General features: G+C 30.7%; 1 long non-coding RNA gene across 1 annotated transcript in view; it reads right to left on the bottom strand.

Annotated features, from left to right (window-relative positions):
- Positions 1 to 5,076: 5,076 nt before the first annotated feature.
- Positions 5,077 to 14,808, bottom strand: part of LOC118197243 (uncharacterized) — a 32,851-nt gene continuing 23,119 nt past the window's right edge. The window contains exons 2-3 of the long non-coding RNA XR_004759547.1: positions 6,834 to 6,873; positions 5,077 to 5,297 (exon numbers count right to left, since the gene is read on the bottom strand). This is a non-coding gene — a long non-coding RNA (uncharacterized LOC118197243). The remainder of the gene's footprint in view (positions 5,298 to 6,833; positions 6,874 to 14,808) is intronic.

Raw genomic sequence — 14,808 nt, 5'->3', positions numbered from 1 at the left:
TATTTTTTTAATATATTTTCATTAGAGTAAGATAGACACTTGCGAAAAAAATGAAAGACTTTGATGTGGGGCATAGAAATCCTTGGAATGTCCTATAGTATTTGGTTCATAAATTCTGGTAAACAAGTTCCGAGTACAGCCTAGACCCTCAAAATCCGATTCTGGGACCTCAGATCCCCAAAGCTGAGAAGCACATAAAAGGGTGACATTCAGAAAATTGTGAAATAATTTTATCTTTAATTCGTAGAAACTGGAAAATAAATAAATAAAAAAAATTGGTGGCTTTCATGAGACTCCATAAATGTGCCAAGCCGATTGTTAAGATCGCCAGACTCGCTCTAATAGCAGTTTCGACAATTTTGATAAAACGAACGAAATGAGTAAATTCGTGTTGTGTAGTTTGAAAATAATTTCTCTAATATACACATCATTTTTTTCACAATTAATTGTAATAACTTTTGTATATCTGAGTTGAATCATTTTATCAACACTGTTGAACAGGATTGTGTATCATTATGTCGACGCTCTGAGTTGTTTGTATTCTGAACTGAAAGCTTATGAAGCTATTTAATTATTTCTTTAATTTCCGAAGTACTTGTACTAAAAAAAAACAAAGTAAATTGAATATCAATTTTGGTAATTTTACGAATTTAATACAATGAATTTGAACTGAGAGAATATGAAGCGAATACGAATCAAAGTAATAGCCGTTTGAATAATCAAGAGGGAACACAGAAATTTGTAATTTTTGTCGTCGAAATATTTCCGTAACTCGCAATAAAACACTGGAGCTGTAGAAGAGATTAGTTGAGTAAAAATTGCGATTAGTAAATCGGATATTTATATGCTATAATTTGGTTGAAAGTGCTGAATATTGTGTATGCATTACACGAATGACTTCGTATAACTGATGCCACCCCTGTATGTATAGTTTAAAAAAAAACGTCCAAAATTAAAAAAAAAAAAAAAAAAAAAAAAATAAGGGAGGGAGAAAGAAGAGAAAAAATCGTTTTGCCTTTTACGTGTGTTAGAATTAAACAATTGATGCAGCCATATTTTAAGACACTTACAACCTTGTAAACAGTGTTAGAGAGCCGAATCATTCAAGCCTATAGATTGGTAAAGGAAACTGATGTTTGGTAAGATTTTGCTTCATCTTTTGAAGGAAAAAAGTGTCATTTGTTTCTCTCTGAAACACACGACCTTCAAGATTTAATGATCTTTAAATTACAGGTGTGCGATTCGTAGGTTAAATTTCTAGAGAAAATGAAACATTTGTGTGTAATGAAAGGTGAATCGAAAGGAAGTGAGTTCTGCTTCTAAAAGTAGCTTTTGTGAAAGCCCAAGCTGAATTAAATAGAGAAAAAAAGGGGAGAACAACAAAATTTCAATTGTAATTTCAATGGAAGTTGTTTTTATGTATACGGCACGCATTCTGCCCTATTCGAATTTTAGTTGTATTTTTAACACATATACTTAATACGTGTTACATAGCAAACAACAGGATGATTTTTTTTTTTTTTTTTTTTTTTTTTTTTTTTTTTCAGTTAAATTGACAGGCTTACAAAGTTTTTGCTGAGTTTTACACCTTTAGTAAGCAGACAGAAATTTTCTGAAAGCACTGAATATGAATTTTTTTAGAAGATAATAAATTCAGAAGTCTATATGAAGTAAACAGATTCAGTCTTTATGCAGGAGCTAAAAAAGACACATTTCCGTGGGTGACGATCTTACTTAAATTAGAATCTGGAATGTCAAGATATCGAAAGGCTTTAATTCAATAATGAAATTGATAAAATTTTTAGATATTAAAGATAGATATTGATATTTTAGGTTAGAATTTAGATATTTTAGATATTTGAATTTATTAAAGAATACTATAGACTCTGTTCTTCACCTAAAAGCCAGGATGTTGTGACACTTGAGCGTGCGGCAGTTCCGTACTGGTGAAATTTGCACACAATATATAACTGTAGAAAACTGAAATCTTCTAATAGGATTAATAAGTTATGGACAACAACACTTCTTCACAGCCTTTCAGAAACAATGAATCAGCCTTATATTTTTTTGACATAATTTTTCTTTTTTTTCTGCTCTGACGTAGTAGTATCCGTCAGTGTACGTGAAGTAGAGTTCGTTCCTTCTTTGAATCCTATTTTTTTTTTAAAAATTGTAATGCATTGTGGAAAAAAAATGTGAAGAAAAATAAATTAAAACTTAAAATCGCGATGTAGTAAGGGCTGTTTCTACTACAACCCAGTTTTAATATTTTAATTTATTCATCCTTCACAAATTTTTTTTCAACAATGCATTACAATTAAAACTTATTATTATTGCATTAAACATTACAGCTTACTCCTATCGATGAACCAAATACTACAACTTTTCCCGTTCTTTGAACTGAAGTGACTTTATACTTCGCTTGAACTCAAAGTGGTGTTTTTCTTAGGATTCATTATTCAGGTAATTCGATGTTTTTTTTTCCTTTTCAAATTATTCCTCTTTACTTCTACATATTTTATATTACAGCAGAAGTTTTTTATAATTATTTTTTACAATTAGTTTTTACTGAGTTAAATCAGTTCAAAATTCGTTAGTTTACACTAAAACTTATTCCATTCATTGAACTAAACACTATAACTTTTTTCATGCTTAAACTGAATTGAGTTAATACTTCACTTGAACTCAAATTGGTTTGTCTTTTTGGGATTCCTGTAATACGATGCTTTTTCCCTTTTCAAATTATTCATTTTTGTTTCTACAACTTTTATGCTGTAATAGAACTTTTTTCCTCGTTATTTTTATTGAGTTTAATCAGATTAGAATTTGTAGTTTATCTGAATTCATTACTCAACACAATTTAGGCTTTGTTACTATATATCAGTTTTTCATTTCGAAGCTTTTGTTATTCTTGTGATACAGATCTTAAAAACTTACTCCTTTTCTTATTTTTATTTTTTAAATCAAAATTTCATTTACTTCTTTTTATTTTTGCATACATTGTATTAGTTCTGCTTTGCGTGTTTGTAGACTCGGTCTACTCATATTGAAAAATTTTATTAGATTTTTAACTTCTTTTTTTTTTATTTAGTCTATTATTTTTTTATTATATTATGTTCTCAAAATCGCATACAGTTTTGTTATTGTCCATACCGGATTAAAAAATTTGAATATCCTTTCGTTTTTCAGGTATTGGATTATTATTTTTGCAAGGTTTATCTTTGGAGTCCATCAACTCAAAATAATTTTGTAAATTTTATTTCGCAAAATTTTTGAATTTGTCTATGTTTTTGATGCTATAATTGTGAATTTTTGAGACAGTTTATTTCGGCCTGTAGGGACTGGAATGATAAAGACATGAATTACTTTAAATATTAAATTTGTATTTTTTGTCGGTTCAGAAATTCTTTAATTTATTTACTCCTTCCTCAGTTACAGCCTCCCCTCCCCTGATGACGATGCAGCGAACGATCAAATTTGATTTTCATTTTTGATTTTGGTATGTTTTGCCTCTACCTGTTTCTTGCAGTTTACCACTGTGCTTCAGTTTTTAAGTTTTTGCATGCTGTTTATTCCTCATTATATCAACGATGTCTATGCCCCATTAAAATCTGTCTATCAGCTCTGGTTATAATCCACCAAATGTGAAAATTCTATTATTTTAAACCAGTGGACATTTTTATCTAGCAATCAAAGGAAAGAAAAAGCGAAAAAATGCAAAAATTAAATAGATTTATAGAGGTAAAGTCACTTTATTTCTAGGCAGGAGGACACTTTATTGTTACTGGGTACTAAAAGTTTTGATTTGAATACTTTTGGGATAAATTTTCTGGCGTTACTGATATATTTGTGCATTACTAGCGTTATATAAAAAACACGTGATAAGCACTAATTTTGCAATGACCCACTCCAGAAAGATAAAGTATTTTACTACTTATAGTGAAGGACGGGAAAAACCGAATTAAAGGGAAAATTTTATTAATTAATTTTATTAATTTATTAATTAATTAAAAAATTAAAGGACCACTTTTAAAGTCAAAATTCAGTTATAAAGGCAGCAGTCCACTGCGTTAATTTTCGGACGGCCGCCGCTAGGCTGTCCTTCCAAAAGACAAGATTTGGTTTGGTTTAGTTTGTTATGGCAAAGAACGCTAAATCTATCTGCCTAAGGAGAATCATGCCTTCGTGGAATACTTTCTAAAGGAAACTGACTGGTATATACGTTACACATAGGAAAAACCACGAAGACACCCATGTAGCCAGCCCGTTCGCCTAAATTTGAACTCAGGTCGGAAGTACCAGAGTTCAGCGGCCGCTGGTGGGCCTCAACTAAATAAAGGTGCATTTCGCTTCGAATTTATTAATATGTTTAAGCTGTACTGCGTAACGACTGACTTAGGACTCCAAAAATGATACTGCCTCGCTTAATTTTTATATAAATACATGCACAAAAATTCTTTCTTGTATTTCAACATGCATGCATAACACATATTTCTTTGCTAATATTGGAATTGTAATTGATCAATATGTTAAACTGCTTTTATTTAAATACAGCTTTTGCCGTATTCACTAGATGCTATGGAATGCACTTCGTTTAAAGAAGCCTAGTTTAGATTAAAATTCTTTACAATGAGTACGTTGAATTCAATTTACATGTGTATGAAGCGGAGCGGTCACATCTGAAATTTCATTTCAAGGAGGCAGGAGATGTTAGCACTATCACTGTTAAGAAACTAGTAGCACTTTTTGCTATTTTCATTGAACTCATGAAATATTATATTGGCTTCGAAGATTCTGCTATTTTGAAATTTACTGTTACGCATAAATGGCACATGCGAGCGTTATTATGCACTCCCATTTTTGTTTAACTGATGCAACAAAGCTATACGAAAAACAAAACTTAAATATGTGTATATGCTACACATTTATTAAGAATCTATACGTATATAAGTACGAAAAATAAAAGATGGGTAAGATGAAATACTAACTATAATTTGCAATAGACCTTTTTTAATTTGATTATTTCCCTTTTCCACCCTAAAACATAGTAGCTGTTTGTAATAAGTAGCTTGAAACTACATTATTTAAAAATTTATTCTTCTCACAAGAATTTTACAACGCTGATGAAGCAGCCATATCATAACATTAAAATTTCCTAGCTAAATCTTAAGTTAACTAATGAAAATGAAGCTGAGCTAAAACTAAACCAGTCTTATCTTGACCTTCGAGGCAGCCTGTGGGGATTCCTTTTCTGCTTTTTTCTCATGCTGGCTTGCTGGTGCTGCTTTTCTTATTTACTGAAAATACATTATAAAAATATATAATTTGCTTAAAAACACAGGCGCATGTCTTGTGCCAATTTAGTAACTAAGAGTTAAAAAAATCGAGTGATCAAGAAATGCAATTTCTGTGTTTACCATGAAATAAAACGCAAATGTGTGCCAGGACTAGATCTTTCACTCCATGTTTCGGCTTTCATCGTATACATCTACCAAGTCATTCAACATATATATATATATCTAGAGAGAGATATATCGGGCCTTCCAATAAGAATGATATGATTTGAAAATAAAATAAATTAAAAAATATTTCATTTACAACCAAACGTTTTGTATTATATTGAAATATAACTTATGACATTATGCTTTGAATAAAATATCATTTAGGTGTCTCCCTCGACTTGTCTACACGAGCGACTTTGATGAACACAATTTTCGATGGCTGTGTGCAATAAAAGGGCTTAATGTGACGAGTGCAGGCAGCGTTTGATGTTTATTCTTAATGCATGCTTCAAGGGCTTGTGGTATGTTTGCATAGACTACGTAGTTTATATCAGTCCAAAATAATCATAATAATAATAATAATTTAAAGGAGTTAAATTTGATTTTGGGGGCACAGCTAATAGTTGCATTTCGTGAAATTATGCTTTCACTAAACTTCTTCTGCAATACGTCGAGAGTAGCGTTAATAGTGTGACATGTGGTACCTTTTGCTGAAACCACATGCTCTCCAAATCAATATCCTCCAAATTTCGTCAAAAAAAAAAAAAAAAAAAAAAAAAAAAAATTAATTAATCGGTATCGCTGACCAATCACTGTAGCAGCAGCAGCATTTCCTCTTTCGTTTTGGAAAATAATTGTCTGGTGATGCCATTATGTTATCAACCACACCATGCAGTGACCTTTTGCGAGTGCAATAAGAGCTTCTCGTGCATCTGTTGAGGTCTCTTTTCACACCTAAATTGACCCCAAGCGACAATTTTGTTTCTTAATTTTATACATTCAAGCAGAAATGCGCTTCATCTAAGAAGATAATTTTTTGCCCAAAAGTTCTTGAAACATATATTTAGCCATGATGCATTGTCAGAAAATACGAATGAAACAAGTAAAAATTAGCGAAACAGATAAACTTTTATGTCATTTCGTTTTACAAGCATTCCAATAGGAATGATATATATATGTTTCAATATATGCATGAATAGCAAGTAAATATCAAAGGAGGTGGATTTTAACATGAAAGAATTATTAGTAAAAAGATGATACTAGTATTTTAAAGAGGAATTCTTATGATGCTTTATCAAACATACATACAAAAATGTGCAAGAAACTAAAGACGAAAGGAGCAGATAGAAATATAAAGAGAAAGAATAATGCCATAGCACCAGATAGAAAACGGATAAAGAAAATAAGTCATTTAAGCTAAATTGTTTGAGAAACCGTTAACTTAAATTACGAAGAGTACATACAAACGCAGTTTGCTTAGGAAGGTGTATGGCATGCAAAACATTTCTATCTCAAAACGTGTTACCTTGTACGCTATTCTTAGGTACTTACCATTCTTTTCTTCTTTTTCTGCAGAACTTGATTCCCAGACCTATAAAGAAAAGAAAAAATTAAAAAAAGTTTCTTTTCTTTTTTTTTTTTTTTTTTTTTAAAGCTGACAGCTAGATGTCAAGAACAGGAAGACACGCACATCACCTAATCCCTTTTCATTCATCGAGAACATTTGGGAATGACGTTCTTTATTTTTAAAACGCGCTACACTGGCGAAACAGATGAGCTCGTGGTCGGCGGCCATATTTGTTTACATTCCTCCCCCTTCCCGTTCCCTCCCTCGTCATATCAAAGATGGCGAATACCGGGTGTTTTTTAAAGGCGCGAAGGCGATGAACTTTGACCTGATGTACATCCGTTTTCACCGAAGCTCGTAACTCTGGTAGTGCTACTGAAACAACACGGAACCGTATCAGTTGGCGATAAAACACAAATAGAACTTTATTTATCGTGCCAACAATTCATTCATTATTTTTGCTGGGACAACTTTTCCTCAAGAGAGTGGATGGCTATTTATTTAACGGTTAATGAAGTAAAGATGATGTTCAGTTGTTTTTCCCGGCACGTGCGTTTTTCAGTCGTATCACCAGTCATTAGTGTTATTTAACTGGCCGCTAAATAGCATTTAAAAGTTCTCTCAAAGAGAAAGACGCCTTTTTTTATAGGCATTAAAAAGCAATTTGAAATAAATAAAATACTCTTAAGAGTCATTAAGTCGTTACCTAAAACTTAAGGTTTTTGAATTAGCAGAACTCGACAACTGAGTTTTGTGATATATTTAAAAACAAATTTATTCAAATTTTAGTCTTTATTATTTAAGCAATATGATAATTATGCAAGATAAAAAACATTCAAGTGAAGCAAAGGAAAAAAAAAAAAAAGACATCTCTCTTTTTTCCCCCAAATCAGGCAAATGAAATTATTCAACAGCTAAAACATTTTAAACTGTTACTCAGCTGCATCAACGCAGTTTACGAAACTAAAATTTGATTTTCAGATTTATGAAACATAGACTAAATATTTACTTCGACACAGAAGCATTTGTTTAAAAGGTCTTTTCATAAATTTGTTATAATAAAAATAAGTTATTTTAATTGGAATTCCTGACTGCTTTGTATCCTGACAAAAAGGGTTTAATTTTAAGAAGCATTTATATAGATCTTTTACTAAAAGAGAAAAAAAAAATTCAGATTAAAATTGGTAAGAGAATTTATTTTCTTTCTTCTTCCTTTCAATTCAAAAGAATCTTTCGTGACATTTCATTCTTTGACAGATTTCAATGTGCAATAAATATGTAAAATGTGTTTCTTAACGTGTGTTTCAATATGGAAAAACTTTTCTTTTCGTTATTTAGTAGTTTTTTACAAATTTCATTTAGAAAATTTACAATGCTGTAAAAAAGCATAAAGGCTGGAAACTTAAAATACAGGCATAAAATTTCTCATACAAAATAAAATATCTTATTCTTAGAAATATCTCCAGTAATCAACAGGAAAACTTAAGAAAAAAGTAATTTAAATATAAATATTTAACGTTATTATTTGATCAGTGGAGATATGAGTCCTGCTCCTTCCTGTAAGTACGTTTTAATGCATTACTTCTACATTAATTTGCTGCTTATAATTACATTTAGAGTTAATTTCTTTTTTAGAAAAGTTCTGCAAAGTTTTTAACTTTTATATTCATGTTGACTTTGACAGAAGCTATGAAAACTGTAGTATTTATAAAGTACCTTTTCAGTTTCTTCAAAGAAAAGCAGCAAATGATATATGCTAATATCATTATAATTATCCAAATAGTATTCTTTCACCTATAACTAATCAGATTTGGAAATATTGAATAGTTGTTAATCAAATATAAATACTCGCATTTTCCTACGCGTCATTCACAGTTTAAAGTAACATTATGGTGATTTAATGCGAATTCCCTTCGTTACCGGTTGCTGCATGAATAGCATTATATTGTTCCGCCCCGTTTCGCCGTTGTCCAATAAGAGATATGACATAATTGTAACGCTATGTATACTTAACGTTCTACCCTGCACGTATGCACAGTTATACTAAATGTTTTAATATTAACTACTGCGTGCATGTACATAGTTATCGGTCTATTTTCTTTGTTATTTAATTTAGAAATCGAAGTAAATTTTATGGCCAGTTTTTCAACATGCTGTTAGATATAATTAGCAATTGTAAATTAGCATGCACATAAAAAATTCTTTTGCGCCGAGCAAGAAGAGCAGTGCAACAAAATTAAATTTTAGCTGAGATGATACAAAATTAAAACTAGTAACAAAATAAACTATTTTAATTTAACAATATCAAGCTACAAAATATTATGATTTGTAGTAATATTACTTACCTTTAAGAAATGAATAAATGTTTCTGTAGAATAATTTGAGATAAAGATTAATTTGCCAGTTATAAATCTCGACTACATTTCTAAGTGTGCTTAACAAACTTTTTCATAGAAAAATTAATTAAATGTATTCTTCTTCTGAAAATGTAAATAGCACCAAATGTAAATAACTTATCATTTCAATTTTCATGCGAAGCATTTCAATGCGAAGTCCTTTTTTCCTGTAAAAGCTCTTATAATATCCATTGTATTGTAGCGAAAACTGTTGAGATGATAACGAGTATTACTAATCCACAGACTTTTCAGTTTACTTTGATTATAGTAAACTAATCAATCGAAAAATTCAGGAAGTTAAGATTTAGTCATGAAGTTTAGATTAGAACCAAGTTAAGATTCTTGTCCATGCGCTGAATAATTAAACTGCACGCTTACTTACAAACATACTCCGATCACAACTTAAAACTTCTATTAAAAGTACCATCTTAATTTAATATTTTAAAAGTAAGATTTCTGAACTAATTTTAACTCACTGTGAAATAGCTATCTTAAACTTCTTTCCTATCTATTAAGACTGAGAAATAAGCGTTCCGATTCTTATATTTGTATTTTTTTTTAATATTATTTGCTCCATTTTTAGGGCATACTGCCTTATACTAAAATGCTTAAGCATTGTTTTAATATTTTTTCCGAGCACTTAAAATTTTAAGGAATCCATTCAACAAAATGCCGTTATGAAGCGCTTTAGATATAAAAAGCAAAAATAATTTTATGAATTATTATATGCGTTTTGCTAGATTATTATATGCGTTTATTATTAGAATTATTATATGCGTTTTGCAGCGTGTTCCTCGCTGCATTGAAGTTATTATTAAGAGATTTATTTTTTTAGTTCCTTATTCAGTTAATTATTTAGGAATGGTAATATGATGATCATTTGGAGTTATTCCGATCCGATGATCGAAGGGGACAAAACAAGGAATTGGAGGAACAGAAAGAAAGCAAGAAATGTCCTGTCCACGTGGAATAGCTATAAATGCGATATTTTACGATAAGGAAAAACCTCAAAACCAGCAGTGAGGTAATTTTTTGATTCAGTTTCGGATATCTACACGAAAGAAAAACTAGCGTAGAAAGCAAATATATCAGGTACCAAACGAAGATTGATTTTATGAGATATCATCAAATGGAAGGGAAGCAAGCCTGAAAGAAAATGGAGAACTCTAAAACGGGAAAAGAAAAAAGTTTCATGTGGAGCTTTAAGTAGAAAATTTTAAGAAAGTAGACAATTTAATGCTAAGTTAATTTAAATTAATTAAATGTTAATGACATTTAAATCATTTAAATAAACTTCTCAAAAACAATTGAAAAATTTCTACAAAAAAATACTTTAAATTTCCTTTTGATTGTATAAATTCATTCTTTAAAACAGAAGTGATAGAAATTTTCTAAAAAGAAAAAAATATATTTGAATTCTCCAGAAAAAGCACATAACTGATGAACAGCAGGTCTTTTCCAGTTCAATCCAGCAAGTGTCTGCAATGAAAGAAAAAATATGTAATAATATGAACTATACGTGATTCTAGTTCACTACATAAAATATATGACGAACATCATATATTATTGCTTTCATTATTTATTATTCATTTTATAGATAAAAGCAAAGGAAAATCCTTTCTCTTTTGGGACAAAAATAAATGTATTAAAGCAAGGATCTTATTACTTCTAACATAGCATGTATTTAGATACTTACTGGAATGTATGCATACATGCAGACACAGCGAGAGGAATATGTAGATACTTATCACTTCTTTCTATTAGGAAACAATAAACAATTAATAGTTTCTTTGTATTAACAACTGTTTTGCTTATCTTTATCATTAAATTCGTAATATGTGCAGTCTTGATAATCATAAACACAATGCAGTCTCATGGAAAAGCAAAGCAAAGTTTGGTTGACCCCTGTTCTCAGTATGTGATGTCAGGCGAAGACAATAAAGTTATTTCGAAAGCTAAATGACAGAAAGATAGAATAATGATTTTAAGTAAAGACTAAAGTAAGTTATCTGCTTAAACGGAGATTAAGCTTATGCAGTATCGGAATAATGATGATGAAGAGTACTTAGAATGATAAATCTTTGAACACTTGTTACATCTAAAGTTTTAATGGTATATTTTCATGATAAAAACAGGAAGCGGGCGTTAAGCGGATGTTTAGGCAAGGGGTTTTCTGTAAACGATTCTTTTCAGCTTTGCATATATTTCTCTTAAAATTTCATCGCGATTTATTTAGAAAAACTATTACGAATAGTTTGATATGTGGAACTTGCTTGAATATTTTGCACCTTTTTTCTTTTTTGAAGGAAATCTGTTGGTGTCGTAAATTTATTTTTTAAATTTTATTGAATTTTATTGTGTTGCAAACACACTCCTATATTGTTATTATAAATAATTTTAAAATTGACAGTTTCTTGTCGGGATCATATCAAGCGAATACCGGTAAAACACGTTTGATAAGACATGAATTTTAGAATCATACGAAATACAAACTTCTGTGCCACTTTAATTCAAATCTTTCAGGAAACAGCTTAATAACCGTTGTTCAATAAAACCTTCATATAACGTACACACCCCTTAATGTTCCTTCAGTAGATCAATAAAAACCTTACACTGAAATCAATGTATTCAGTATAACTCCATAAATCATTGTTTATGCGTAGTTAATTCTAAATTCAAAATTAATTTGTCTGCCTAACCTAAGCATGGAGCTAATTTTTGGTGAAAACTATTTATAGCATTTATTTTATTTAACTCTATTATAAGGTAAATATATCCAGTTAATAATACACAAATAAAATAATTTATTCTTAATTTAAAAAGAAAAAATGCAGTTTAGCTGACAGTTCTGCGCATTTTATTCTTTTAAGCCATCGATTGTTAGTTGATTCGATTCTAGTTTATGTTAAAATATCCTCAGACTGACAAATGTGAGCAAGAAGCATAAATATTGAATTCCTATACGTTGTAGCTTTTGAATGGAATTTTTCATTTTACTTACCTTTGGTAAATGAATTCCGTCTTTCTCAGAGGAATTGAGTTCCAAATAATTGTAGAGTATTGAGGTCGCTGGTTACAGACAGATTCTGCGCTAATTAGCGGCCATTTAAAACAACCGTTAAATCAATAGGACAATTATCTCCGCTCAGGTTATTTCACAGGCACAAATCAAATTCGGATTCCACAGAGGCTTTGAGAGTGCTAGTAATCTGATCGTAAGATTCACTTTAACTGGTTTCTCGTATAATCACTAACGGCACGATTGCGCTTTCAACTGGCGCTTCGAATTTATTGTAACAGTAAAGTATTTAAAATGCTTTTCTCGGATTTCCTGCAGTGAGGGGACTGAATTGCAGGCTCTATCTAAACTCATTTACTAGAATTTCTCTTTGATTTCTTTTCTGCATTCCTCTTTAATAGTCTGAATAATGACCGAGTTTTTTAATCAGAAAATAAAGAAAATCTTTATATTCGAATAATAGTTAACGAATTTTTAAGGTTACTCATTTAAAAGATTTAAGATTTATAGAATTATAAAGATTATTTTAGAAACAGAATATTGTGATTACGTTAAGTAAATAAATCAGCTAAAATAGCAAAACCGCATCTATATAATAGTACATTTATTGCTATCTGCCCACACAGATGCACGCACACACACACAAACAAGACAAAAAAATCACACATCTTGATTAAATTAAATATATAACAACGGTTACGTATAGCAAATATGTTCTCAATCACAATATGCCAATCCACTTCATACAAATTATTAGATTGCTTCTGAAATTAATGTGCTTTTAATTTTTTCTGTTGAATATGTTTCCTTCGGTAAAAGTAAATGCATGGAATTTCACACTGTTGTTTAACTTGAAACTGTGTTTCTTTTTTCTAAACAATATTAAATGCTAATTTTAGTTTCCGCATTTCTCGGAAAAAGAAAGCGTCTTTGCTTGAGACTTTTCCTGATCAAATACTTGTATAATTTTCTTAACAAATTTTCCGCAATTTTCGCCAGTTACAATTATCTAATGAGTTATTATTATAAAGCTCAAACTGGTATTGAATTGTAGTAGTCTATCAGGAAAAGTACTGATTTCATAGCAAAAATTTTCTTAGTGAAGTAGATAGTTATAACATTCAGAAATTAATAAAATTCAGAAACAAGAATATAATTTTTCTTATTGATATAGTTAATGGTTTCTAAATGTTTCCCATATATTTTATTAGGACAAATTTTTATCGACGCTTCTGCATTATTTTCTCAAATGCATGCAGCAAAGTAGTTTTCATAAAACAGATGTTATAAGGGAGTATTAAATGAAATGTTATTTTGCACCTGTATGCAGTGAGTTAATAATAGGATGATGCAAATAACTTTTCTTATTCATTATTACAAACAAAAAGCACCATAATTATAAATCGGTGAAAGAAGCCATTCATTAAAAGCGAATGACTTCTCCCTCTTGATTTAAGTAGAAGAAATGCAGTCAGGGTCATATTCAAAAGAAAACAATAAAATGAAACAGATCATCTAAAAGGTAGGAAAGGTCTTTCTCTGAGATGGAAAAAGCTGAACACGCTGAAGGGAATGATTACATTTGAATCCACAAAGGGCTGCACTTGAGACACTTTTAAATCCCCGAAATCTCAAATCCCCTCCATCAATCATCCCTAGGGATTCGGTAGGGATTTCAAAGTGCGTCGCATTAGGCGGAATATAATCGCGATCGAAGTTGCCATTCTCTTCCCTTTTTGTTTCCTTGCACTTGTTTTTTTCTTTTGCCCTTCTTCTTCCCCATTGTCCCTTAAAATCGACAGAAGAAGTTCAAGACATTGTTGTCACCGTTCCTTCTCCTTGTTGCTGGATCTCTTTCGAATTAATCCGAAGGAAATAGATGGAATTCTCTAAGAGGGTGGCTGAAGTGGCCACAGTGTTAGAATTAGGGAGCTAAATTAAAGTCCTCCAAACGGAATACAGGAGCACCGGCAATAGAAAAGTGCTTTTCTTTTTCGCTTGGAGATCCGTATGTTTGAAGCAGAGAAATCTTAGATTACTTGCTTTTTATTCCAGATAAAGGAAAGGGTACACAAGGTATGTTTTTGCGCTGAGAAAATTAGACGAAGATCGGAAAGAGAAGTAATCTGAGTAAATTTCTCAGCGGAAACCATCAAGAAAACTTTTAGTGGTTTAGTATATAGTGCAAGCAAACAAACTGCCAAGATTTAATATATCGTACAGCACATGCGAAATCTTTTTACAGCTTACATTCAGTTCTAACAATATACTGAAGCAATATGCCAGTAGTGGGGAAAAGTGAATCTCTATAGGAGAATAGTAAATACTTATATTACTGCTTTTGATCATAATTAATTGCTAATTAAATTAGATTAGCAAATAATATTTGTAGAGTATATGCTTATTAACCCACTAACTTTTTATTTTTATCTTTACTGTTACTATTACTGTCGTCGACTCCCACTAGGAGGCAAATCAAGTAACGTGTATATGAACGGAGTTCTTGAAGTTAAGAGAGAGAGCTTTTAATACAGACAGCTGATC

The sequence above is a fragment of the Stegodyphus dumicola genome, chromosome X1 (assembly GCF_044657685.1).
Source record: "Stegodyphus dumicola isolate Sdum_Otavi_A_Nest chromosome X1, ASM4465768v1".
In the NCBI taxonomy this organism is placed as follows: Eukaryota; Metazoa; Arthropoda; class Arachnida; order Araneae; family Eresidae; genus Stegodyphus; species Stegodyphus dumicola.
The sequence above is the reverse complement of the archived record's forward strand: the minus strand, read 5'-3'. Positions and strand labels throughout refer to the sequence as shown.